Source organism: Dunckerocampus dactyliophorus, chromosome 4 (genome assembly GCF_027744805.1).
Source record: "Dunckerocampus dactyliophorus isolate RoL2022-P2 chromosome 4, RoL_Ddac_1.1, whole genome shotgun sequence".
Lineage (NCBI taxonomy): Eukaryota > Metazoa > Chordata > Actinopteri > Syngnathiformes > Syngnathidae > Dunckerocampus > Dunckerocampus dactyliophorus.
Window position 1 is genome coordinate 28286062 of NC_072822.1, and position 25055 is coordinate 28311116.

At 40.7% G+C, this 25055-nt stretch overlaps 1 protein-coding gene across 6 annotated transcripts in view; it reads left to right on the plus strand.

Annotated features, from left to right (window-relative positions):
- tncb (tenascin Cb) overlaps window positions 1-25055 on the plus strand; it is a 122872-nt gene that overhangs the window by 37738 nt on the left and 60079 nt on the right. For 2 of the 6 annotated variants that reach the window (XM_054773139.1, XM_054773134.1), the window contains exon 1: window positions 15825-16044. The gene's annotated coding sequence lies outside the window, so the exon portion shown is untranslated. Of the gene's footprint in view, window positions 1-12742; window positions 12881-15824; window positions 16045-25055 lie in introns of those variants that run through there. The other 4 variants (XM_054773137.1, XM_054773136.1, XM_054773135.1 and 1 more) reach the window with 4 other exon arrangements.

Consider the following 25055-nt stretch of genomic DNA (forward strand, 5'->3'; position numbering starts at 1 on the left):
ACAATATACATAAATAGTCATATTTTCTATGTCTATAGTAGGAAGTAGCTCTTCGGGAACTGGCCATTTTAAAAGTAGCTCGCAGGATGAAAAAGTGTGAGCACCCCTGCTGTACAATACCTAAGAGTACTCAAAAATGCTAACACCACCCTGGGCTCCGAAGGGTTAAGATGTCAAATTATAGCTGTCTACTTCCAACCCTGAACACAAAATGCTTCCCAAGCTGTTAAAATCACACAATTTTGGGGGGTTATTATTCTTGAAAAACTTCTGTATGTTAATAAATAACCAAAATATTTATTTTAGTTTTCAACATGTTTTTGAGGGATTTAATTTTTAGGCTCTAAACTTACAAAATACTTATTTAATAGCCAACTTTTATTCACCAACACAACAGCGGTTGTCCATTTTCAATGGGGGTCTCTCGCAAACAATTTGAATCAAAACAGAAGATGTGTTATTATACACACTGTGTGTAAGGACAGTGTTTACTGTCTTATTTGTGTCATGTTCTTCATCAAAGGGAGGATACAACAACGATTTTTACAGATTTACAGAGAAACGACCAATATTCCCAAGTCAAAGTTCCTCCTTTTTCACTTTGAACTCCCCAGTCAGAGTTTATGGTTGCCATACAATCAGCTGGTGCCCCCCCCCATAAACATAAACCATATAATGTTGTTGTAGATGCAGGGTGGGAAGGGGGATCTCAGCTGTTCCCCCCGTCTTACCTCCCATTCCGGTTGTAGGTGGGTCTCAATAAGAGCTCCAGGCCTCCCTTTCCTTTTGGTTGACATTACCCAAACTAAGCTCATTTGTCCCCCCAATAGACCCGCGATCTGCCTTTTGTTGAGAGCCCCAACCTCCCATTCATGTCCTCGAAGGGAGCAGACAAAAGAGGAAAAGACACAGGCCTGAACCCTTTGCCCAGACAGACAGCCGTAAAGGGAGCGTGAAGAGATGGCGGGCTTGAATGGAGCTGGGCAGTGACATGGCTCTGTCAAGCTTTAACTGCAGCCTTTGTACGACAACATGTCCCGTTTCTCCGTAACAGTCATTGCAAAGACATCATGCAAGGGTAATCACACGCTGAAACATACCAGGAAGCAGGAAATGTCCTTTAAATAATCAAATACATGCTATCACAGTCTGGCTCATTTTTGCTTGTTTTTTTTAATTGTTTAAATATTTTCTTTTCTATACAAATCTAATACAGTAATCCCCCATTTATCGCGGTTAATTGGTTCCAGACCTGACCGTGATAAGTGAATTTCCGCAATGTAGGATTCCTTATTTTATATTTTCATAGTTAGAGCATAGAAAAGTTGTTTGCAACCTTCTAAATGTGGTTTTTAACATTATTAGAGCCCTTTAGACATGAAATACCACCCCTATAGTCACTTTTACACATATATTACCCAATATAGCAGACATGATAACAGAAAATGAGACATATAAGACATAAATAAGACCTGTGCTTGTGTGTGTTGCTGTAAATGTGTTCCTCTGCCAGCGGAGCTGAGTGGGAAGCGGACAGGAAGTGACGTCTGGGCTCCAAAGTTGGGTTTTATCTTCAAAAGTAGCCCATGTTAGGGATCGTTGTGCCTGTTGGGAGATCATTCAGACCTGCAATAAAAGCCTGTTGTTCCGGTTGTTCAAGTCTGGTGCTTGTGTGTCTCACCCAACATTACAGCAACTTTACATTACTGACCCCTAGCGATCAGTGTAGAATACCACATATCATCACAACGTCTTTGAATGCGTCCTCTGAATGCAAAAAATTGTGAAAATGCTTCAGTTTGGCAAAAATACGATTAATGTAATTATTTCTGTTATTTTTAGGCAAATAATAGTGTTAAACCACCAAACAACATGATTTCTGTATTAATTTATACCGCTAAGAGCGACGGGACGGTCTGTGAATCGATTCTCATCATTCACTTAAAATGAGCCATTCAAAAGGCTTGACTCGTTAGCGAACGTCACATCTCTACGAATGAGCCGGCAACTTATCGAGGCATAATAATGTGCCACGTTTCACGCTGGCAATGGTAACAGTGTTGTCACTTTTGAAAAAGGAACTCATTAAAACAGTAAGGGCATTACTCCCAACGCTGGATATCACACGGTATCATCGCTACGCCGTGCATGCGTTGAGCTTATGAGTGCGAGCCATGGGTTTGTTCAAGAAACTCATAACAGGACATTCATTATTCTTCTGCAAGGTGCCCCCGATGGTGAAATATCAACTCTAGAACGTCGTTGTCATATTGAATCCTTCAGCTTATGCTTGTTATTTTTTTGTGTGTGGCAGAAATGGCATTATTTTTAAAACCATAAACTGTATAAATGCGGCTCGGGCTTTATGCGCCTGCTGGAATATTCTGAAGCGGCTGACATTTTAATCTACAAAGCAATAAATTGCGAGATATAGTGTTGCATCCGTGTGACGCTACATGTGAGCTTGGGTTCAGCGAGGATTCAATGGGTGGGATCTGCCATACTGTTCTATAGGGGCTGCTCTGCAAAGCTTAAAATAGACGCGATAAGAAGCACGTCTCCTGAGGCGTGTCTCAGACATATTATTACAAACAAAAAATCCCTGTGTGCTGATATGGCTTCCATGGAGCTGTAAGATTATATTATATATTTCTTATGAGATATTTGTATTATCTGCTGCAGGTGATGTCCCAAAAGTGATGTTGGAACACAATCAGCAGCAAGTAAATACCGTCTAGAACCGTCGCATTTCAATTACAGTCGCAATTCAACATCTACTCGCACATCAGCAACCAACAGGAGCTCATCAAACCTGCCTCACTCACGGTGCAGTCATTTACAGCCCGCAAGGCAGGCTGGAAAACCAATTCTAAATGCATGTAAATACATACAAATGATGACTGAAAGGGATAAATGAACATTTAAGGTTACTTTACTGAAGATGTGAGTGTTGCCAAAGACACAAAGTGACAGTGAGATCAACATGGACACCACCTTTGTGCTTTGCCATGAGTTCTTTCTTCAATTTAGTAGTATTTCTCACCTCAGATCTCTGTGTTTCTGTTGATCACGTCTGCAAAATAAAAGAACTGAAGCCAAAGAAAGTTGTAAGTGTCCGCATTCTGATAAAGACGGTGAGAAACACCAAGAAGGTTCTTCAGTGAAGGTGAAAGAAACCTTAAATGTTCATTTATCCCTTTCATTCATCATTTAGACATATTTAGAATAGCTTTATGCATTTAAAATTATAATTGTAAAACCATAAAAATGTGTTTTTTTAACATTTTTGAGACTTGTGGCGAAACTGTGCTAGTTAGCAAAGAACTACAGCGTCAACCGCTGATTACAATATAGACGGACGACAGACGCCTCCTGTTTTTATGTGTTAACACGCTGCTAACAAGGACGTTTTGTGATAACAGCATAGTTGCACTCACGCAGTGCATTAATAATACAACAAGACCAAATTTTGGCGTCAATTTTCAACGTTGACCGAAAAACATGCTAACCGAGGCATATGCTAACTGGGGTTCCACTGTAGCTTCATTTTATTCGACATACATGTCTGTTTTGTGTGAATTGTTTTCGATTGTATCCCTCTTCTGCGGTTATGTTTTCCCTGAGGCACAACATTCCTGTATTAAACAGAATATAGCAAATAGTCTTAAACCTTTGAGATGTAAGCACCTTTTTTACAGGTATTAAAAAGCCGATTGGCATACACTGTGTGCACCATTATTAGGCATTATTTTGCATTATTGATTATTAGTTTTATTATTCAACAATAACAATGCTCTCGGTCAATCCTTGATGATAATAAACCTTAAACTTGAATATTTAAGGAAGTGAAAGTGAGTGTGCAGATTTATTAGGCAAGTCAATGAAAAGCAAAAATATTCCCATCTCACTTCTTTATTTTCTTTTTTTTTTTAATGAGAATGATAAACAAACAACACAAACTTTACAAATAAATGTTTCTGACATTTCCAAAAATAAATCCGTGACCAATATAGCACCCTTCTTTTCAATCACACGGAAAAGCCTTCCGTCCGTGGAGTCTGTCGGTTACTTGATCATTTGAACATCAACTTTTTGTGCAGCAGCAACCAAAGCCTCGCAGACACTGTTCAAAGAGGTGGACGTTTTTTTGGGGGGACTTTTTAGAGTCTGTTAAATCTCTTTTCTGGCCCATTTTGCCAGACGAAAAGACGCTGCCCGATAATTGTGCACGCCTAATTAAGGGTATTGATCTCCTAAGGCCACATCCTCCCTTAGTACTCACATGCACATCACCTGGGATGCTTAGGCATTCAATAGGCATTCAAGTTTATTCAGTTTGGGGTTGGAAAATACACATAAAATGTATAAAAATACTGACTTGCCTAATAATTGTGCACACAGTGTATGCCTGGATCTGTTATGTTCCGCATAACAGTTGGGACTGTTGTTTTTTTCTTTGTTTCTGTCATTATTTCCGGTTCATAGCCAAGTGTGAAGCGTCAGGGATGAGAATCAGCACCTCCAAGTTCAGATCCATGGTTCTGGCCCGGAGTTCAAGAACCTCGGGGTCTTGAACGCAAGATTGGCAGGCTGATTAGTGAGGTGTCTGCAGGGTTACGGACTCTTCATCAGTCCGGTGTCAATGTCGATCTATGTCCCTACGCTCAGCTGGGATCATGAGCTTTGGGTAGCGACTAAAAGGACAAGATCACGGGTACAAGCGGCGGAAGTGAGCTTCCGCCATTGGGTGGCTTGGTTCTCCCATAGATAGGGAAACTCAGAGTACAACCTCTGATCCTCCGCATTGAGAGGAGGCAGATGAGGCGGCTCGGGCATCGGGTTAGGATGCCTCCTGGACACCTGAATGGGGAGAAGGCCTCAGACAAAACCCAGGAGATACTTGAGTTAGAGAGACTATGTCTCTCAGCTGGCCTGGGCTGGTTCATTAGTTTTCCATGGACTATGGTTACCTGTTTTCCTGTTTCCTGGAATTAATGTTCTTTTTCATGCATGTTCCTCTTTTCCACGTCTCCACGCTACACGAGAATGCAATGCAATGGAATACATACACAGGTAGACATAGTCCGGAGAAGGTAATGAACCAGCAACTAGCAGAAGACCCAGCTGAACTAAGTAGAACCCGAATTACAATCACCCTGTAAACAGGTGCACTCCCCAGCGCCATCTAACCAGAGTAAAAGTCATGCATTCAGTCCAAAGAGGAAACAAATGGAACAAAATAAAAGCAATGAATGAAGTGGAAATAATGGCAGGAAAAGACATAACTCAACACAGATTATTTCCTATCAGTTTTCAATTCCATGCATGGAAGCAAAGTTCCATGAGCGTCTGTCTCATCAACATACTTTACATATTCATCTATTTAATAACCTTGGACTCTGAGAACAAGTGAGAACATCATCAGCATCTACATTTCATTCCTCCAGTCCAATACCATATATCCACACTGGGGGACATGCCTCCAGGTGACTTCTGTGGGGAGGTCATGTCTCTGGGGGTCAATTCACCAAGAAGGTTCCACTTCCCACATTCCAGTGTGGGTAAGGAATGACACAGCTGGTTTTTGTTGGGTTTTTTTTCTCCTTTTTTAACAAGTTCTATCTAAAACTAATCTATCTATTTATAGATCTATCTGTGGCAGTCAGAATGTTCCATTTATCCATATATCCAAGATTATTGTTATCATTTTGTTGTGGAGTCACAATTGTTTACAATCACTTGTTTTTATAAAGTTTTTTTTTTTTGAAGGGAAATCCCACTGGATTTGAACACATTTTTATTCAAGCACTTTAGCAACCATTTATTGAAATGAAAGATGTTTGCTAGCATGCTAGCGCTTAGCATGGTTAGCATTGACAGTTTGTTGGGATTCTCCCAAAATGAAAACAGTTAGGCCATTTACCTACATAGTGCCTATTTTGCTAGGCGCTGGCTTTAGTATTTTATCATGTTGCATATGACATTTACATTTAGCAACTTAGCAACCATCTGTAGATGTAAAAGATCTTATTTTACCATAATGTAGCCACACCGGTTGCTAGCATTTTATCATGTGAAACATGACATTGACATTTAGCAACTTAGCAACCATCTAAAGATCTTATTTTACCATAATGTAGCCACACCAGTGGCTAGCATTTCAGCATGTTGCACATGACATTGACATTTAGCAACTTAGCAACCATCTATAGATATAAAAGATCTTCTCATTTTACCATAATGTAGCCACACCAGTCGCTAGCATTTTAGCGTGTTGCATATGACATTGACATTTAGCAACCATCTATAGAAGCAAAAGATGTTCCCGGTTATCTTAATGTAGCCACACAGGTTGCTAGCATTTTAGCATGCTGCATATGACATTGGCATTTAGCACTTTAGCAACCATCTGTTGAAGCAAAAGATGTTCCATGTTATGTATCCACAATGTATCCATTTTGTTGGGATTCTTCCAAAATGAAAATAGCTGTGCAGTTAGAACTTTTACGTGCATTGGGCCTCATTCGCGAAACGTTCTTACGCACAAATGTGTTCTTAAAGCCTTCTTACGAAGATTTTTGGCATTCACGAAACGTGTTCTTAACTCACAGTTCTTAAATCTAAGAACAAATTCTACGAACGCTCAGGAGGACTCTTACGCACAAGCAAAGCTTGCACTTTCAATGCGCAATCGCCCTCATGATGGATTTTGCAACCTGATCCCAAAAAATGTAGTGCAAATAAAATATCCCAACAATTATTTATCATCAAAACAACTAAAATATACTCCATGGATAAATATATATTCAAATCCCAATTCATGAAAAAAAAAAAAGTAGCTGGCTGGACGAGCGCTGCGCAGAGAGAGAATGTAAAGGGACCATTAGATTTATTTGCTGAAAGCCACGAATATTTGATGTCCCGCTTCAGGCTTCAGGCTTCCCTCTCTGTTCTTGCAGGTGTGCAGGATAATAGGAATAACATCGCAATGAAACGTGGTGTGTCTATTACGCACGTAGCACCCCCAGATAACGACATGCGCCCCCAGCCACGTCTTGAGCCAGAGCACGGGGCTGCTGTATTAATTAGGCAGCGTCTAATCAAATGTAACCACAGAAAAAATACATTGTCACACACAAACTATGTATTTTGACTTTATTTTTCCATCATGATTGTGTAAATATTTTCTAGAGTTTCCGAAATGGTTTGGTTTCTGATTGATGGCCCACCTCCCGTTTCCTCCAGATCCCTCCGGTGCAGTCCAATCTTTTTTTTTGAGTCTATTTTAAGTCAAATCACTTTTTTTTAAACCTCTGCGGTGGCGCGTTTCTCCGTGGAAACGGCATTTACGTTTCCTGCAGTGGTGCTCCATTTTTTGGATGGCCTGATGACGGGTGGATACACGTGAAAATAAGGTGGTCTTGTGTTCGGTCACTCCTTGTAAAAGCACCTCTATTTCTGTACAATTGAAGTTTTTCTTTCGTTTGTTGTCCAGCTGCTCCTCAGTCTTGCCCTTGCGCGTTGCCATCTCCGCCTCCAGCTGCCTGTTGCGCACGGCACATTTTTGACCTTATATAGGAAATAATAGGCGGTGAACTATGCAAATTAGGCCTCACATGCACGGGCATCGCAGTTGGCATTCATCATCCTAAGAACACCGGTGCGAACGATTATCCCTACTTAAGAACGTGTCGTGAATGTGGCGCAGTTTCCAACCCACGCCTTCTTAAGTACACTTCTTAGGAAGACTTTTAAGAAGATGTTCGTGAATGAGGCCCATAGTGCCTATTTTGCAAGGCGCTATATTCAGCATTTTTGCATGTTGCATATGACATTGACATTTAGCGCTTTAGCCACCATTTATAGAAGCAAAAGACGTTCCCATCTTATCACAATAGCCACACAGATTGATAGAATGCTAGCTGTTAGCATTGTTAGCATTTCCGTTTCGGTTGGTCTGAAACGCCGAGCCAAAGATTATAGCAGCAGTCAAAATCTTGCTGAAATGTTTCCATTTTCATTCATTTCAAATGATACATTTTGTCTTGTTGATGGGGAATGAACTCTGATCTTGTGGTGAATTTCTTCGGAACACGGAGGCGGTCTACGAGTTTTATGTGTACCCTTTAGTTACAGCAAACACATGCAGAGCAGGAACGTTCCCTCTGCGTACACAGCGTCAACAGTTGGTCAGTCGAGGGGAAAATGCGTCAAATGTAACAACATGCAGGGTCAGAGGTCAGAGTTAATGGCACACACACACAGGGTCTTGACACTGCGGTGAGGACATTTACAGCTCGTTGATACAACTGGTCAAGACAGTTGCGACTGTGTGTGGTCCCATTGCACCTCTGCAATTTCACAGTATGTCGTAAAAGTGAGTCTACCTCTCACATTTCTGCAAATATTTTATGATACTGATGATAATGATACTGACGATAACGCTGATGATAAAGCAATGCGAATAATAATATTGCTATAATTGACTGTTTGCCCTTGCTCATAAACACATCACAACGCGCCTGGTCTGTCAAAGAATAAGAGGCAGAGGACTGAGCGACTTGCGACAAATCTACTGAACAGACTTTTGTCGACTCTGACATGAAAGACGAGCGGCGGGTGCTGCTGTGGGGCGCTCCCCCATCTCAGACACTGACAGGCGGTTGCGTCTTATTTGTGGCATTTTAAAAAATGACAAAAACAAGCCACAGAAGGAAGTTTATTTGTAGTTCTGAACATACTTGTTTTGCTTTTCACATTTTTTGACTTACTTTGGCAAATGCGTCATGGCCACTTATCCAAATTTGATGTTATGTATGATATATATGATATATAAATATGACATTATGTACCTTGGTTAGCGTCATTAATTTGTTCCAGAAGGTCCAACTGTAACCAAAACGGACCCTAACCAAGTACATTTTTCCTGAGAGAAGTAATGTAAATCCAATGAATCCCTTCCAGTAAGCCAAAAATGTTAACATAAAACATGTTTTTATAGTTTTACAATTATAGTTTTAAATAATTCAAAATGCATATAAATAGAAAGGGACAAATGAACATTTAAAATGACTTTGACCTTCATTGAAGACGTGATTCGCGATGTGACTGTTCCCAAAGACACAATATGGCAGCGAGACGCCACACGGACGCCATCATCCTGTTTTGAGTTATTTTTGGGATTCACTAGTGTTTCTCGCCTCAGTAACCCAAAATTGAGCCACAGAACGTTTCAAGTGCCAGCATTTTGATAAAGAAGATGAAAAAACACTGCCGAATTCAAGAAATAACTCATGACAAAACAGGAATACGGCGTTCGTGTTGTGTCTCGCTGCCACATTGTGTCTTTGGAAACAGTTACATCAAGAATCACATCTTCAGTGAAGGTATAAGTAACCTTAAATCTTCATTTGTCCCTTACAATCCTCATTTATAGGCATTTTGGATTGTTTTATTCATGTAAAATTATAAAAACACAGGTAGACTCACGCAGTTTATTAATAACACGAAAATACGCGCCGCATTGTACGGTAATTGCAAAATGTACGTATTGGTGTACATTTTTGACATGAATTGAAAAACGCGCTAACCGGGGTGGACGCTAACTGGGGTTTCACTGCAAATGAAAAAGGATAATGCATGGATAAATGATGACTGAATGAGGCGTGTTATCTGCGAAAAAAAAACCTTTTTTTGGAGAGAAAAAAATTAATCTTAATAAAGTGACAAAAAATCAGCAAATTTATGGGACTACAAATCCTGAATCATGAATATGCATGGCTGCACTGTATATGCAGAAAAACAGAGACATCTTTTCTCACAATGTCTATTATCGTTAAGCTCGCCCTTTATGAATTATGAAATAGTTCCAACAGGCTCTGTGCATGCTTGTTTAGATGTTCATGGATTATTGCTGATTATAGCTGAAGCCTCCATTCCCGTGTTATTGTCTCATTAACACATCACAAAGGCTCCATGAGCCAAGGCAGGAGGGCGTGATCCGGGTCGTCGTCCAAGTGACCCTCCCTATGGACTTGACCCACACGTCCCTCCTCACTGCTACATAATGGATGAAGGACAGACACGGGGAGAGAGGAGGAGGAATAGGAGCAGGCTCCTTATTACCTTGTGATTCATTTTTAATGAGGTAAACAGGTCTTTCCAGGTCACTTGCGCACTCACACACACCCACGGTGGGTGGTGTGTCTTCACCGTGAGCTGCCTTATTGCTGGCCGCTTTGACATCCTCCATGGCTGCAGGGGTTCTATCGCATAATTGGGTCTCGCTGTCATTGACAGAACACGTCTCACTTCTCGCAGAGTCTCCAAACTCCAAGTTAGATAGCGCCAATTACACCGAGGGAAGAAAAGCTTATTATCAGTGCTGCGCCAAACCTTTTTGCCACAGCTTTCCTCTTTCTATTCAATACATTTGTTATCCCCGTGTGACGGTTAGGTTCTGGACGGGGAAGGTTGTGATAGTAGCACAAAACAGTTTATACAAAGACATATACAAAACGATGGGGAAAATCTGGAAACTAATAAATAACCAGATGAAGCCATTTTAGTAGAAATTGCGTGTGAATGCTGAAATGCTGAGGATGAACTGAAATGCAGAATGAACGTTGAAATATCCCTTACATGTGATCAACTCTATTGATTGATTGGGGATCAAACCAGCAACCATCAGGTTGGGAGGCAACCACTCTACGGCTGGAACCGTGCCACCATGCCACCGTGCACAGAATAGGCAGAATGTGACATGTCATGTTAAATGGAAACTGATTTTCCACCAATAAGGGGCAACACTGAAACTGTCCATTCATTTTCAGTGGGAAAAATGTCACAGAAAATACTGAATCATGGAAAATGTAGACATTTTCAGGAAAGTCCTGATTGATAGTCCTGACATGTCATGAATGAGCTGACTAAAATGTTGGAAAGTAAAAAACAGACTGAATGTTGAGACAGTGGGGCTGAGGAGTGAACCAGCAATCATTGGGTTGGAAAACAATCACTCTACCTCCTGAGCCATCTCACCCATTTGTTAGACTGATGGAAAATGATTTTCTACCAGTAGGGGGTGTCAAATAAATTGCACATTCATTTGCAATAGGAACATTTAAATTACAATAAATGTGGGAATTTTTTGAATGATAGATAGATAGATAGATAGATAGATAGATAGATAGATAGATAGATAGATAGATAGATAGATAGATAGACAGACAGACAGATAGACAGATAGACAGATAGATAGATAGATAGATAGACAGACAGACAGATAGATAGCCAGTGTGTCCTGAACGAACTGAACATTTTGACACTGGATTGGTTTGAATCGAGAATTGATGAGAAATGTGGCGGAATAAGAAGACAGACAAGTGAAAGAATCAGATGAAGCAATTTCAGCAGAAATTGTGTGTGAATGCTGGACAGCCGAAGCTGAACTGGAATGTTGAAATGTAGAATGAAGGCACGAATAGCTCGGAAGCTGAGCTGAAGCTGTACTGAGATGCTGTAGAAATGTAAAAAAACTGAAATGGAGAACGAATACAGAAATATTTAGAATGAATGTTGAAATGTTGGGATAGTTTGAATAGTTTGATGAATGTGAGAAATGTTGCGCTAATATAGTTTTCCGCCAGGAGGGGTCAGTGAAAAAAAGTTCCACGGTGCAGTCGTCCCTCGCCACATTCAATCATGTTTTTAATATATTTTAGATTTTTTCATATTGTTTTCATATTTAAGCAAATTTAATGTATTTTTTGTCTAAATGAAGCATTTTCAAAGCATATAAATGAAGTAAAACACAAGTAAAAGGCATTCAGAAGATGCATTTAAAGAGGTTTGTATTAGATATGTAGTATGCTACACTGGCCACTAGGTGTCAGTAATGTTACTGTAATGTTCGATGAGACACACAAACACCAGATTTAATCGCCAGAACAACAGGTTTTTATTGCAGGTTTGAGTAAAGAGTATGGAGTGATTTTTGGTCAAGCACAAATTTGATAGTCAAGGTGACTATAGGGGTGTTATTTAATGTCTAGAGGGCTCTAATCATGTTAAAAAAGCATATTTAGAGAGTAGATTAGGTTTTCTATGTTCTAACTACTAAAATATTTGATGTATAAATTAAGGAATTCTACTTAGAAATTCGGAAATTCACTTGTCACCGTCTAGTCTGGAACCAATTAACTGCGATAAACTGCGAGGGATTACTCCATATTGATTGTTTCTTAATGTTTCTGCTTTGTAGTCAATACAACAGTATCGTCCGAAATCGGTAGTTAACCTACAGTATAGGTCTTATAAATCAGGGATCTCACAAGGCCAGGCACTGAGACCACACAGTTTATTCAGTCAAACAGTTGGGGGAGAAAATGCCAGATCCCAATGACGAGGTCCTGGAACAACCCAGGAGGACATGTTGCCATGGGAACCAAGCCAAAAGGGAAGATCAAAGGAAGACCCCCACCTGTCCAAGTGTGGCAAGGACTACTGTATATCTGTTGGCTAGAACGTGAGGAAGTCAGACCATCTTGTGCTGCTACACCGAGAAAGGAATAGCAAAATAGGAACGCCGTTGTAGATTGCGCTTGTCGTTGGCACTGTTGCACTTTAATGAACTAAAATGGATTCGTCCAAGAAACTGGATGACAGGCGTAGATGCATGTTTGGAGACTCGGGGGGCGGGGCTGTCATGTGGGAAATCAAACCGGCTCAGTTGGGTTGCTGTGAAAGTCGATGTGCAGGTACGCTTTCGTAAACAGGGAGGTGGAGAGCTCCCACAGCAATTCCCCGTTAGGCTTGGCGAGGCAGTGATGGGAAGACAGAAGGAGAGAGCGCGTCAGGAAGGTGAGAAGAGGAACAGATGGTGAGATGCGGCGACTCGATGCTGACACTCTTTTTAAAACAGGTGCTATATATACATAGACGTGCTTTCAGTGATAGCAGGACCACCATTTCCTCGAGACAGTATAGATCTCCTCCTCCCTGAGGGAGACGAGGGTGAAAATGAATTGAGTAGTCCTTAAGTATTTTCTTTTTTTAACGCAAAAGCTGTGCTTCATATGTGCTATTGTGCTGGATGAAAGATTAGGGAGGATCTTTTCTGCCTGACTGGTGACAGCAGCTCTCAGCAACAAGATGAGGATCGTTTCCCCTGCTGAGAAAAACTCTACTCAGCCTGGATAGAGCCTTCATCACACACACACACACATTCCGTAAGGATCATCACCGCCAGCATTTCACATCATGAGCTGCATTTGTCATTGGGAATTATAAAAGCTGGTTATAGGAATGAAACATTAACTGTATTAATGTGCTTCACACTGCCAAGTGACACCCAGAATGCCCACGGATAAAGGATTTCCAATTTAGCTACGAACTACAAAACATTAAAGAGTCTGTGAACTTTAGGCCAGTATATTGGAAGCTCGGTTAGCATACGCCCTGGTTAGCATGTTTTTCGGTTAACATTGAACCTAATTGTCCGTTGCAGTCTGCTCTTGTCCAATTTGGTAGCACAGCCAAGCCAAACTGTGATGGAGGTACAAAGAACAGGCTGCGTTTATTGCATTGCAGAAGGTTGTTGGCAGTTCCCTAGGCAGGTTGAACTTCTTAAGCAGTCTCAAGAAGTACATCCTCTGCTGCGCCTTTTTCTGGGAGATGTTGGAGCCCAGGAACCTGAAGGAGACCACTGGAGACACTGTCATCTCCACAATCTGGAGCGGATTCAGTTCCAGCTTGTTCTGACCACACCAGGAGACCAGCTGATCCACCTCACGTCTTTAAGCAGAATCGTCACGCAGTGTCATCTACAAATTTCAGCAGTTTCACAGCTGGGTCCCCTGAGGTGCAGTCATTTGTGTACAGGGAGAAGAGCAGAGAGGAGAGGACACACCCCCGGGGGGGGCACCAATGCTGATGGCCCGAGAGGAGGCTATGGTGCTCCGTAGCCTCACTTGTGCCTCCTGTGAGTCAAAATTCCCAATGAATATGAATGGATTTTTTTCCCCCACATTTCTCAGCCAATCCAAACAGTCAACCAATGAAAACAATCACGTCATTCAGGACAGGTCAGGTTTCTTTATTAATACCCGTCGGGACATGCTGTTAAGACAGTAGCTGCTGGGAGAAAACTGTCCTTGTATCTCTTGGTTCTGCATTTTGGGACCACTAGTGTCTGTCCTGATGGCAGCTACTCGAACAGGTGGTTCAAGGGGTGCAGAAGGTTCTGTATAATTCTAGAGCTCAGTCTCGGCAGCTGCTTGGTGTAAAGTGAGTCCAAGCTCACCTGTGACTGTCCAATCCGCTTGCCAGACCAGTTGACATTCTGACTGAGGGCAGTCTTATTTTTTGCATGGGCATTTGAATGGACATTCAGACTAACAATTTTCCGCACTCCAAAAATTCCCACTGTTGCCAAAATTCCAGACCAGTCAGACCATTCCAGCATAAAATCAAAAATCAAAATCTAATATAAAAATTTATTAAAGCTGTTTAATAGAAGCTAAGCAGTTTTATGTTTTGCATTTTGGTCCCTGTACTCAAAATGAACCCAAACGTGACCTAAAAGAATTTTTGGTCATTTCTTAATTTGTATTTTTTTTCAACTAAAATAGGATGTTTTTTCCGCAGCGAGGTGAACACAAGTTAATACATGTTGGTAAATCATGACAGGGGTCACAGCAGGCAAGCGGTGTGGATTATCTACTGTAGACCAGCTCTCAGCAGGTTTGGCTACAGGACCCACCACCACCTCTCAGTGACAAGCGCTGACGCAAATTGCAACTTCAACCTCTCAAATATGTTATATTTATGCGGCCGCCTAGACGGGCACTGACTTTCGAATGTGAGCAGTCTTCATTGTGGGCGGAATTCCCCCAATCAACATAACGTGAGCTGCAGTGGTGAGGCTCTGTCTCTCTTTTTATGGCACACTCTTCTCCAGCAGATATCTGCAGCTGTGTGTCGGACTGATGACACACTGAACCCACACTCGATGTCCTCCCTTCCCGTCTCATTCACCTCATGGTGGTATAGCAAGCAAATAGCACAAAGAACATGAGGTGCATTCACGGGCTAAAGGCTACACCGCGACTGGACATGGATTCCATGGTTCATGGATCATCTGGCATTAGAATTCATTGGTGGTGAATAGCTATACATTGTGTACTTTACATGCGCTTAGTACGTGTTTGAGGCATATTCAGGGATTAATCCTGGATTTTGAAGCGAGAAGGGGAGGGTTCTGGAGCTGAATGTAATCTAATAATACTTTTATTGTAAATGTTGTTTTGGACACATTGGTTTGGAGTAAGTCGTGTGTGAAAGTTTTTTTATGTGTGTATCAATTACTTCGCCATTCGCTGGTGGTCCTGGATGGTAACCCCCGCAAAAAGTGGGGATGCGCCGTACCAGTTTTTGGTGAAAGTGGGCCTTGTAATATTGCTCCCACAAATATGAGCATACACTTGATGTTAGTTTGCTCCAAAAATTGAAGTAAAGATGTCCCACTCTGACGTCAATGCCGGACGCGCATTCACTCTCACTTCCTATTGGCTCACTGCTACAATTTGCAGCTAATGGACCACAGACACGCCACTACCGCCCCCCCATCTATCCATCCATCTCCCCACCCTTTCCTCCATCTTTTCCTCTCCTCCGCCCTCCCTCTCTCTCCCTCACTCTCTCTCTTCCCAGCCTTGAGCTCTTTTGCTGTGGGTCACAATGGCGTGAAAGAATGAATGGGTGGGGGGCGTTTAAGAGAGCAGTGAGTGGGAGTGGAGTCTGAGCGCAGAGGGTCCACGGTTTAAGGGAAGGGGGGTTCTCTCGTTCACATTCTCTCTCTCTACCACTCTCACCCTCTCTCTCTCTCTCTCTCCTCACTGGCTGCGCAGCATCAGCGTCTTAGGTAGACTCCAACGCTCAAAGAGAGGAGAAGTAAGAACATGACAGAGCTGTCAGCGCTCTGAGAGCTGCAGACTGCCGGCAGACGAGTGCGTTGGCATTAAAGCAGTGGATGCTGGGCAGGAGGTAAGTCACCTTTCTTACCTGGAAGCAGCCACTATGTGGAAGGAATGCACTAATTGATTCATTCGCATAATTATGCATGTGGACTTGCAAAGTTGGACCATTTTCACATTCTCTCACTTCCATGTGCGGTAAAAGTTAATTTTCACTATTTTTTTACGATGATCATAAATAGTGAACCAATTTTAAGAACCCAGAGCCATTTGCGCTGAGAGGAAAATGATGTGGAATATACTGTATGGTGTTTTTTCTACTAGTTACATGTCCTGTATGTTACATTGTCCATGCGAAATGTATTCCTTATTTGAAAAGAACTCAACGTTTGTACTTTGAATTGAACAAAGAACATTTATTGAGTATCTTATTAGCATTTCTTCCATTGTGATGCTAATACGCTAAAAGCCTGATAGTGACATTTCCCGAGCTTGTTTTCTATGAATTCATGGAAGAATTTTAGGAAGAAGAGTTGAATATTTGACACCCTATTAAAGCGTTAAATGGGTTAACAATGGAACCGAACGAGGTTACTTGACGCACTGGTATTTTGGGGAAGACATATCCTGGGATAGTTACATGACTGTCACGTGACAACCACCCGAAAATGTCCTGTACAGTTTTCTCTTGCCACTTCGCGCTTTGAATTTTGCATCTTCACTCTATCACCGTTTTTCAAAAATATGTCAATGAATAAATCATGCTGTCTCGTGATTGGATACGGCTTATTATTAGTAAAAATTTTATGTATTTTAAGTATTTATGCATTTATCCATTTTATGTATGTTTGCCTAAATGTAGCGTATCAAACATGAACATGTCTAAATGAAGTAAAATACAAATATAAGGCATTCAGAAGACACGTGTTGTGATGATATGTAGTGTTCTACACCGGTAGCTAGGTGTCAGTAATGATACTGACTTGCTGGTCGGAACAACAGGCTTTTATTGCAGGTCTGAATGATCTCAAAAACGGGCACAATAATCCCTAACACGGGCTACTTTTGCGGCCGTAACGCACACCAAGCTAAAACTCTTAAAAAAAACAAAAAAAACAATCACTTGCTGTTCGAGTCTTATTTTCTTATATGTCTTTACTCTTATTATGTCTACTATAAAAGTAATATGAGTGTAAATGTGCCTATAGGGGTGTTATTTCATGTCTAGAGTGCTCTAATCATGTTAAAACTCATATTTGGAAGGCTGTAAGCAGGTTTTCTATGCTCAAACTATGAATATATTCCATGTATAAATAAGGAATCCTGGAAATTATGAAATTATCATGGTCGAGTCTGGAACCAATTAACCGCCATAAACGGGGGATTACGGTATATCACTTCGGGGCTTGATGAGTTCAAGTTAAACACAAAGCTGTATAGGACGCGTCTTACGTTTTTGTGGGTTCTTGAAGATATGAATGAATAATGTCTCCAATTACACAATAAATCAATTCTGTCGATTTTTAGCTGGGCATTCTGTGGCGACAATGACAAATGTCATATTATTATTAATTCATATTACAGATATTTTATTTATTTATTTATTTTTTACCGTGCATTTTACTACGTATTAGAAGATGTATTAATTATATACTGTATTAACGTAAGACAACTAGCAGGCGTGATAACTGTTCTGTAGTTTGGTGGGACACGAGAAAAGTGCTACTGTAGGTACGGTGTGTGTGTGTGTGTGTGTGTGTGTGTGTGTGTCCAAGTGTGTGTTCTATTGGTCAGAGTAGGTCCAGATGTATACTTGAAGGTTTACGGCAGCAGACAGTAGGCTTTTGTACGGCACGAAACAGACAGCTGCTTTGCATTAGATGCTGCCGCTTGGCTCCTCTCGCTTAGATCTCCAGCACTGACACTGCAGACTGTAAACCATCAACACACACACACACACACACAGACACCGATAACACATTTAGAATCATTTGTTAGACAGTTCGGTCCCATGGGGAGGATGCAAAAGGGATAAAAAAAAAGGATGTTTAATGGATTGGTAAATAAACAGTAATAAGCGTTTGTCAGTCCAAACACGCCATTGATTTTTGTGTTTTATTTGTCTTTACATGTTGACAGTGATAGTAGGGGGGGCGATTCGGCAAATGTCGGTATCGATCAAGTACTACAGAGCAGGATATTGCAGATATCGATACTGATACATTTTACTTGGAATTGTAAAAGATCGTTGTACGATTTTGTGCTTTTAATTTGTTGATGATTATACACAGAATAAAACATAATATATATTTTTTTTTTCAAGAAATTTATGTGTGAAATATTTAAAAATACACAAGATACCGCCCACAAATAGGAAGAAAGTGGACTCTTTCCTCTCCCTCCAAACTCTCCTGCTCGCTTGACGCGAACATTTTCTTCAGCTTTTAAAAATAAAAGTTACCTTGTTTTAATTATTAGATTAGATTCAATTACAATAACCCTGACCCGCTCTCTTCAATTGCCATTGCTCACTCGTTATGATGATAACAGGCTAAAATACATTGCCTCACACACTTATTCACACATTTTAAGTATAAAATATATACGGTAGCTACTCGCTTCTAATGAATGATAATGTAAAATGATAGGAAGAATAGATGGAACCACAGTCACAGTCTAGCCTTTAGTCTGGTCGTCAGGCTAGCGCTGTTGTTTATTAACAATATAACAATGTATAAACAGGCTATTTGCAGGGTCTTACAAAGTCTAAAATCCAATAATTTGAATTGAAGGCCTGCAAATTTCTAAAATTTGCTTAAAATCTCATAAAATGTATTTAATACAATTTCAAAAGGTCTTCAAAATGTATTAACATTACTTTCATTTAAAACAAAGGCATAGACTTCAGTTTTGCTTTTAATCGCTTCCATTTTTTGGGATGCTAGAACAGAATTACAACACAGTACTGAAGTACCCATGCAGATCGGTCACATTTGATTGATTTAACTAGTTCGTAGCAGCTAGTGCTCGTGCAGATCTTTTGCATGAATTTGCCGTGTGCCACAGGCCTGCGATTATCCTTCATGGCTTGTGTGCTTTTCTGCCAGTAGGGACGTGAAACGGGTGTTAAATTGTCTTCACTGTGGTCTTTAAAAAAGTCTTAAATTTGAATTGTTGAAACCTGCATAGACTCTGATAAATATAGCAATAATATAACAAAACCAACAACGCAACAACAAAAAAAAAACATGAATATTTGTTAAAATAAACAGAACTGAAAAATATCCATCTCATCACGACCTGATACTGATATTACTCATGGCATCAATTTGATTTGATATTTGGATCCACCCATTGTCTCACAATGTTGTATGTACAGCAATCGTTATCGCAGTTCTCGCAGGTAATTGGTTCCAGACCCGACCGTGATAAGTGCATTTCTCCAAAGTAGGATTCCTTACTTATAAATGGAATGTTTTCCTAATTAGAGCATAGAAAACTTGTTTACGACTTTCTAAATACGTTTTTTTTTAACATTATTAGAGCCCTCTAGACTTAAATAACACTCCTATAGCCACCTTTACACTGGTATTAACCAAATATAGCAGCCATAGTAAGAGAAAATAAGACATAAAGGACATGAATAAGATTTACTGTTGCTGTAAATGTGCCCGTGTCGCCTGTGTTAGGGATCATTGTACCTGTGAGATCATTCAAAGCTGCAATAAAAGCCTGTTGTTCTGGCGATCAAGTCTGGAGCTTGTGTGTCTCACACAACATCACAGTAACATTACTGACACCTAGTGACCAGTGTAGAATACTACATATCATCACATTTTTAAATGCGTCTTCTGAATGCCTTATATTTGTATTTTATTTCAGGCATTTTTATGCTTGAAAATTCTTCATTTTGGCACAAAAAGACGTAAAATTTGGTCACATATGCATATTTTTGACTAATAATAGGCCTTATTCGACCACGAAATAGCATGACTTATTGAATTAATACATTTTTGAAAACCATCATAGAGTGAAGCTGCAAAATTCAAAGTGCAAAGTGACGAGGAATAAAGTGTATAAATTGGTCATTTCTTTATAAATAAGTTAATAAAAATGCTCACGTTTGCCAAAAATCTTTGTCCGTTTTTTTTTATTCTGATTATAATCGCGATCCAAAAATTAAAATGACAAAATCCTTCCATTTCAGTTCATCGCATGAAGGATTTTAGCTTAGTTTTTACATAGGCTGCCCTTCCTGATGCAAAACTGAGTATTGGATTGATACCAACATTTGCACCCCTAATAGCTACTTTAGGGTTTTAAAAATGATTGATCAGAAGCTGTTTTTCCTTTAGGTAAGCTAAATGTTTTTCTGGCTTCTACGTAGAGATTGTCCCCTGTAGCCCTGAAGAGAGTTGAAGCCTAGAGAGCTAAATGTGTGCTCAGTGGGAGGAGAGTAAATGAAAATATAAGCTTGGCTGCTGTTGGAAGATGTCCACAGGATAGCATTGTGTGTGCTGCAGGGTGATTGTGCAGATCAAGCATTACAAATCCAAACGAGGGGTTTCATTCAAGTTCACTGTGGGTTTTGCTGAATTTTATTACGGTGAAATAGCACTCGGATGCATCGTTTTACCACAGCCACGCCGGGGCTCTGCTTACATTGTGATGACCTCAGTCTACCATGTGTGATGTCCATTCATTGGTGGTCTTGCAGGATGTGAATAGCCGCCGTCAGCATGACGATGAGTGGGAAATAGGCCATTGTTTGGACAGCTGTTAGCGCCCGACGCCCGACAAAGCTCTCGATGAGGGCGGTTTTAACCCCACTTAGCTTCTCCACTGGCGATGGAGCACTAACAATAATTGTGGATATTCATGATCACCCATGGCTGGCAGCACTCTGACTCGATATCAGTGTATTTCATTCACAAACGCATTCTTAACCCGTAAGAAGCCACGGTGACACACTTGAAATGTCACATTTAAAACTTTAAAAATGCCATGCTTTGGTTGTGCTTAAATATTACGATTCAACTCCTCTTACTATATTTCTTCAACCAATTCATGCAGTGTACATGACACACAAGTCCATTTGTGAAGAATTTTTTACTGACCCGGGACTCCCGAGTCCTCGTCTCTGTTAACTTGTTCACGTACTCGCCAGCAAAATTAAAAAAGGAAACCAGGTAACAAGTCAGGGCATGATTAAATGCGGGACAAGTCGGGGGAGTGGGTGGAACTTTGCCAGTTTATGCGCATGCGCTCTGTGACGGGCGACTCGCGTGAACAGAGTATGCGACTCACAAGTTGTTGCGCAGGCGTGAGTTTCTGAGCATTTGCTCTGTGACTCGCGGGAATCGGGTACTGGATTTACATTTACTTGTTGCGCATGTGTGAGTTTCTGCGCTTGCATTCTGTGACAGGGGACGCGAGTGAATCGAGTACCCGATTCAGGTGATTATCTGCGCAACTTGTTGCGCATGTGCAAGTTTCGAGCGAATAGCGTAGGCGATTCACAAGTTGTTGCACATGCGCATTTACTCTGTGACGGGTGATTCACGTGACTCGAGCGCTGGATTCACGTGTGTCACCCGTCAAGTTTCTGTGCGACTTGTTGAGCATGTCCGAGTTTCTGCCCATGGCTCTGTGATGAGTGACCTAAATTGAATCAAGTAATCCAGTACCTGATTCACAAGCGTTTCTGCGCATTTGCTCTGTGATGGGTGACTCGGGTGAATCGACTGCCCGATTCACGCAAGTTTCTGCACATGCGCTCTGTTACATGCGACGAGAGTGAATCGATGCGCTCTGTTACGGTTGACTCCAGTGAATCGAGTACCCGATTCACATTTCTTCACATGCGCTCTGTCTTGGGTGACTTGAATGAATCGAGTACAAGTAAAAGAACGAAGAAACAACGACAAGCATAGAACGGTAAACATCACATGAAATGTCCACAGTGGAGCCTGTGGGATTCCATTTTCCTAAAAGTCTGTTATAAAGTGACTTAGATGAATGTAGATGTGAACATGTACATATCTTCAGGATAAGAGTAAATGAAGATGCATGTTGAGTGAGATGTAATGGTAGAGCAATGGTACAAGTAGCGTTAGCTTTCAAATGCTGGTAAGAGTGCTACGTTAGTGTTTTGTTTTATGAAATAATTCATGACATATGCTGCTCTCTGACTGTGCACTTGTTTCACACATTTGTTCATTCGAGTGCTTCTGGTGCGAATTGTTTCTGTTTTCAGAAAATTGGTTTGGTTGAGCTTTTAGCTGATGTTTTTGTGGTTATGTGGATGTATAGAATGTGTATATTGATACAAGCGTCTGTGCAACCCTGTACATTGGGATGTAGGGGGTTTTTTTTAAGTCAAAAATGAAAGGCTGCCAGTTTGTTTTTTTGCTAGCACGGCTAACAGTCTTATTATCCATTTACAAATACGACCAGCTGCCATGTTTTATCATCTAAGTAGAACACTAAGTTTGCAGGATGCGCATACTTTAGCCTCACTGGCTGCAGTGTTACATTACATTGGCGACTCTCGCTCTCAATTTTGCAGCACGCGGCTAGGTAATCAAAATGAATTACTGAATTATTAAAATCTCTGTCGTAGACCAAATTTATAGTGGAACCTTGGTTAGCGTTATTAATCTGTTCCAGAAGGTCCAACTCTAACTGAAACGCTGACCAAATAGATTTTTCCCGTAACATAAATCCAATGACTTTGTTTCAGAAAGCCAAAAATGTTAACACAAAACACATTTTTATAGTTTTACATGCAGAAAACAATTGTAAATGCATACAAATACATATAAATGATGAATGTAAGGGAAAATTAAAAACGTTGATTGTGTTAAGGTTTTTGAGACTTGTGGCATAACTGTGTTAGTTGGCAAAGAACTACAGTGTCAACAGCTGATGACATCATAGATGGGCGACAGAGCTGACCTCCGCTTCCTGTTTCCATGTATTAGCAAGCTGCTAACAGGGACATTTTGTGATAAAAATAGATTAAGAAGACAGTTGCACTCATTCAGTGTGTTCATAACAAGACAAGACGGGAAATGTGTGCAAAATTTTGGCGTAAATTTTCGACATAAACCGAAAATCTAGCAAACCAGGGCGCACGCTAACCGAGGTTTCACTGTATGAAGTTTTTATCATACATCGTTGACGACGGCCGTTCATAACATCAAGCTGGCAGGAGGGTTTGGATGGGGGTGGGGAAGTAAGCCGTCAAAAATCCACATTTTTATGGGCGCATCAATCAACATTCGCTGATGGTGTCGGAACGTAAGCGTGGGTCTTCTGTATCCTTCACTGATGTTGGTATAGTCTGTTGCAGACAGGCTGGTCAGATCCTTAAAGAAACTGTCTTTAAAGCATCCCAGATGGTTTTTAATGTTCCATTGGTGTTCGTGTGCAAACTAAAACGAGTCTCGGAGCATTGAGATTGAGAATGGCTTTGTACTGGTCAGCCCACCGTCGGGGGCAGCCAGCAGATGAACACATGTTAGACTCTTCACTGTGACCTCACACATTGGAATGTATGAACCATAGGGGTCTTGGAAAAGAACCGGGCTCCTTTGGATCATTCACATTGAAAGAAATACTTTTAAAAAATGGGGGAAGCCAATGAGGAGCCGACCTGGGGTAGCAGGTCATTAGGCTCATACAAGTGTGTGAATGCGTGACACTCCCAATTGGGACACGCAACACGCTTCAGGCTTTCATTGCAGACAAGGACTAACAGATGTCCCAATATCACTGCCAACTTCTCCGCTTCCCCTGGAGAGGAGAGAGAAATAGTCCTTCTATCTCGTCTGAATTGGAGGAACCAGCCACCTTACAAGAAAGAAGACATGAGCCACTTCACTTTCATGCTTGCGACATAAATTGATGATATTCAAAACATAAAGAACATACTTATTTTGAATACATTAATCCGATTCATCGCTTCCATTGGTACATGGAAATTAATGGTATCAGGAGTCTTTCACACAAATCTATGCTAATATTAGCAATCACATATGCTAAATACATTTTTCCTGAAAAAGTGAAGAAAAATAGGCAACCAGACAACATAATGTTATGAAATGGACTTTTGAGAGTACACTTTTGGGATGAACAATGGGATTATGAAGTGATGGAAGGATGGATTTAAACACGGCCAACAACGGGCGTGGGCAAACCATTTGACTCGTGGGCCACAGTGGCTTCTAAAATTGGATGGAGTGTTTGTGTGAAGTCCAATTTACAGTATATGGTGTATATACGGTATGACATGTAAAAACCACCTTTTCATCCCTTTTTTCAGGACTGCTTTTTATGTTGCTTGTTTCTCATTCAAATCATCCCTCGGCACTTCGCACTTCCAATTTGGTGGCTTCACTCCATCGTGGTTTTTATAAGTATATGAATTAATAAATCATGCTGTTTTGTGGTTATTATGGTAGTCCAAAAATATGCACTTTGAAGAAATTTTCAGCATTTTGAAAAGTAAAATTGTCTAAATGAACTAAATAGAAATATAAAGCATTCAGAAGACACATTCAAAGATGTTGTGATGATATGTAGTATTCTACACTGGTCACTAGGTGTCATGTTGTAATGTAATGAGACACACAAGCACCAGAATTGATGTCCAGAACAAAAGGCTTTCATTGTACTTGTTGTGAGATCATTTGAAAGATCTCACAGCAGGTACAATAATCCCCAACACAGGCTAGTGTTGCGCCCGTAACCCACACCAGGATAAACCTCAACTCTGAACCCCTGATGTCACATCCCGTCTGCCCTCTACTCCCCTGGAACCGGAACACATTTATAGCAACACACAAAAGTATGTGTATGTCTACTTTATTGGGTAATAGGAGTGTAAAGGTGACTATAGGGTTTCTATTTCATGTCTAGAGGGCTCTAATAAGAATAAAAAACGTATTTATAAGTTGGTAAACAGGTTTTCTATGCTCTAATTATGAAAACATTACATATATTAATAAGGAATCCTACTTCGCGGAAGTTCACTACAAATCAATTAAACACGATAAACGAGGGATTACTGTACTGCCT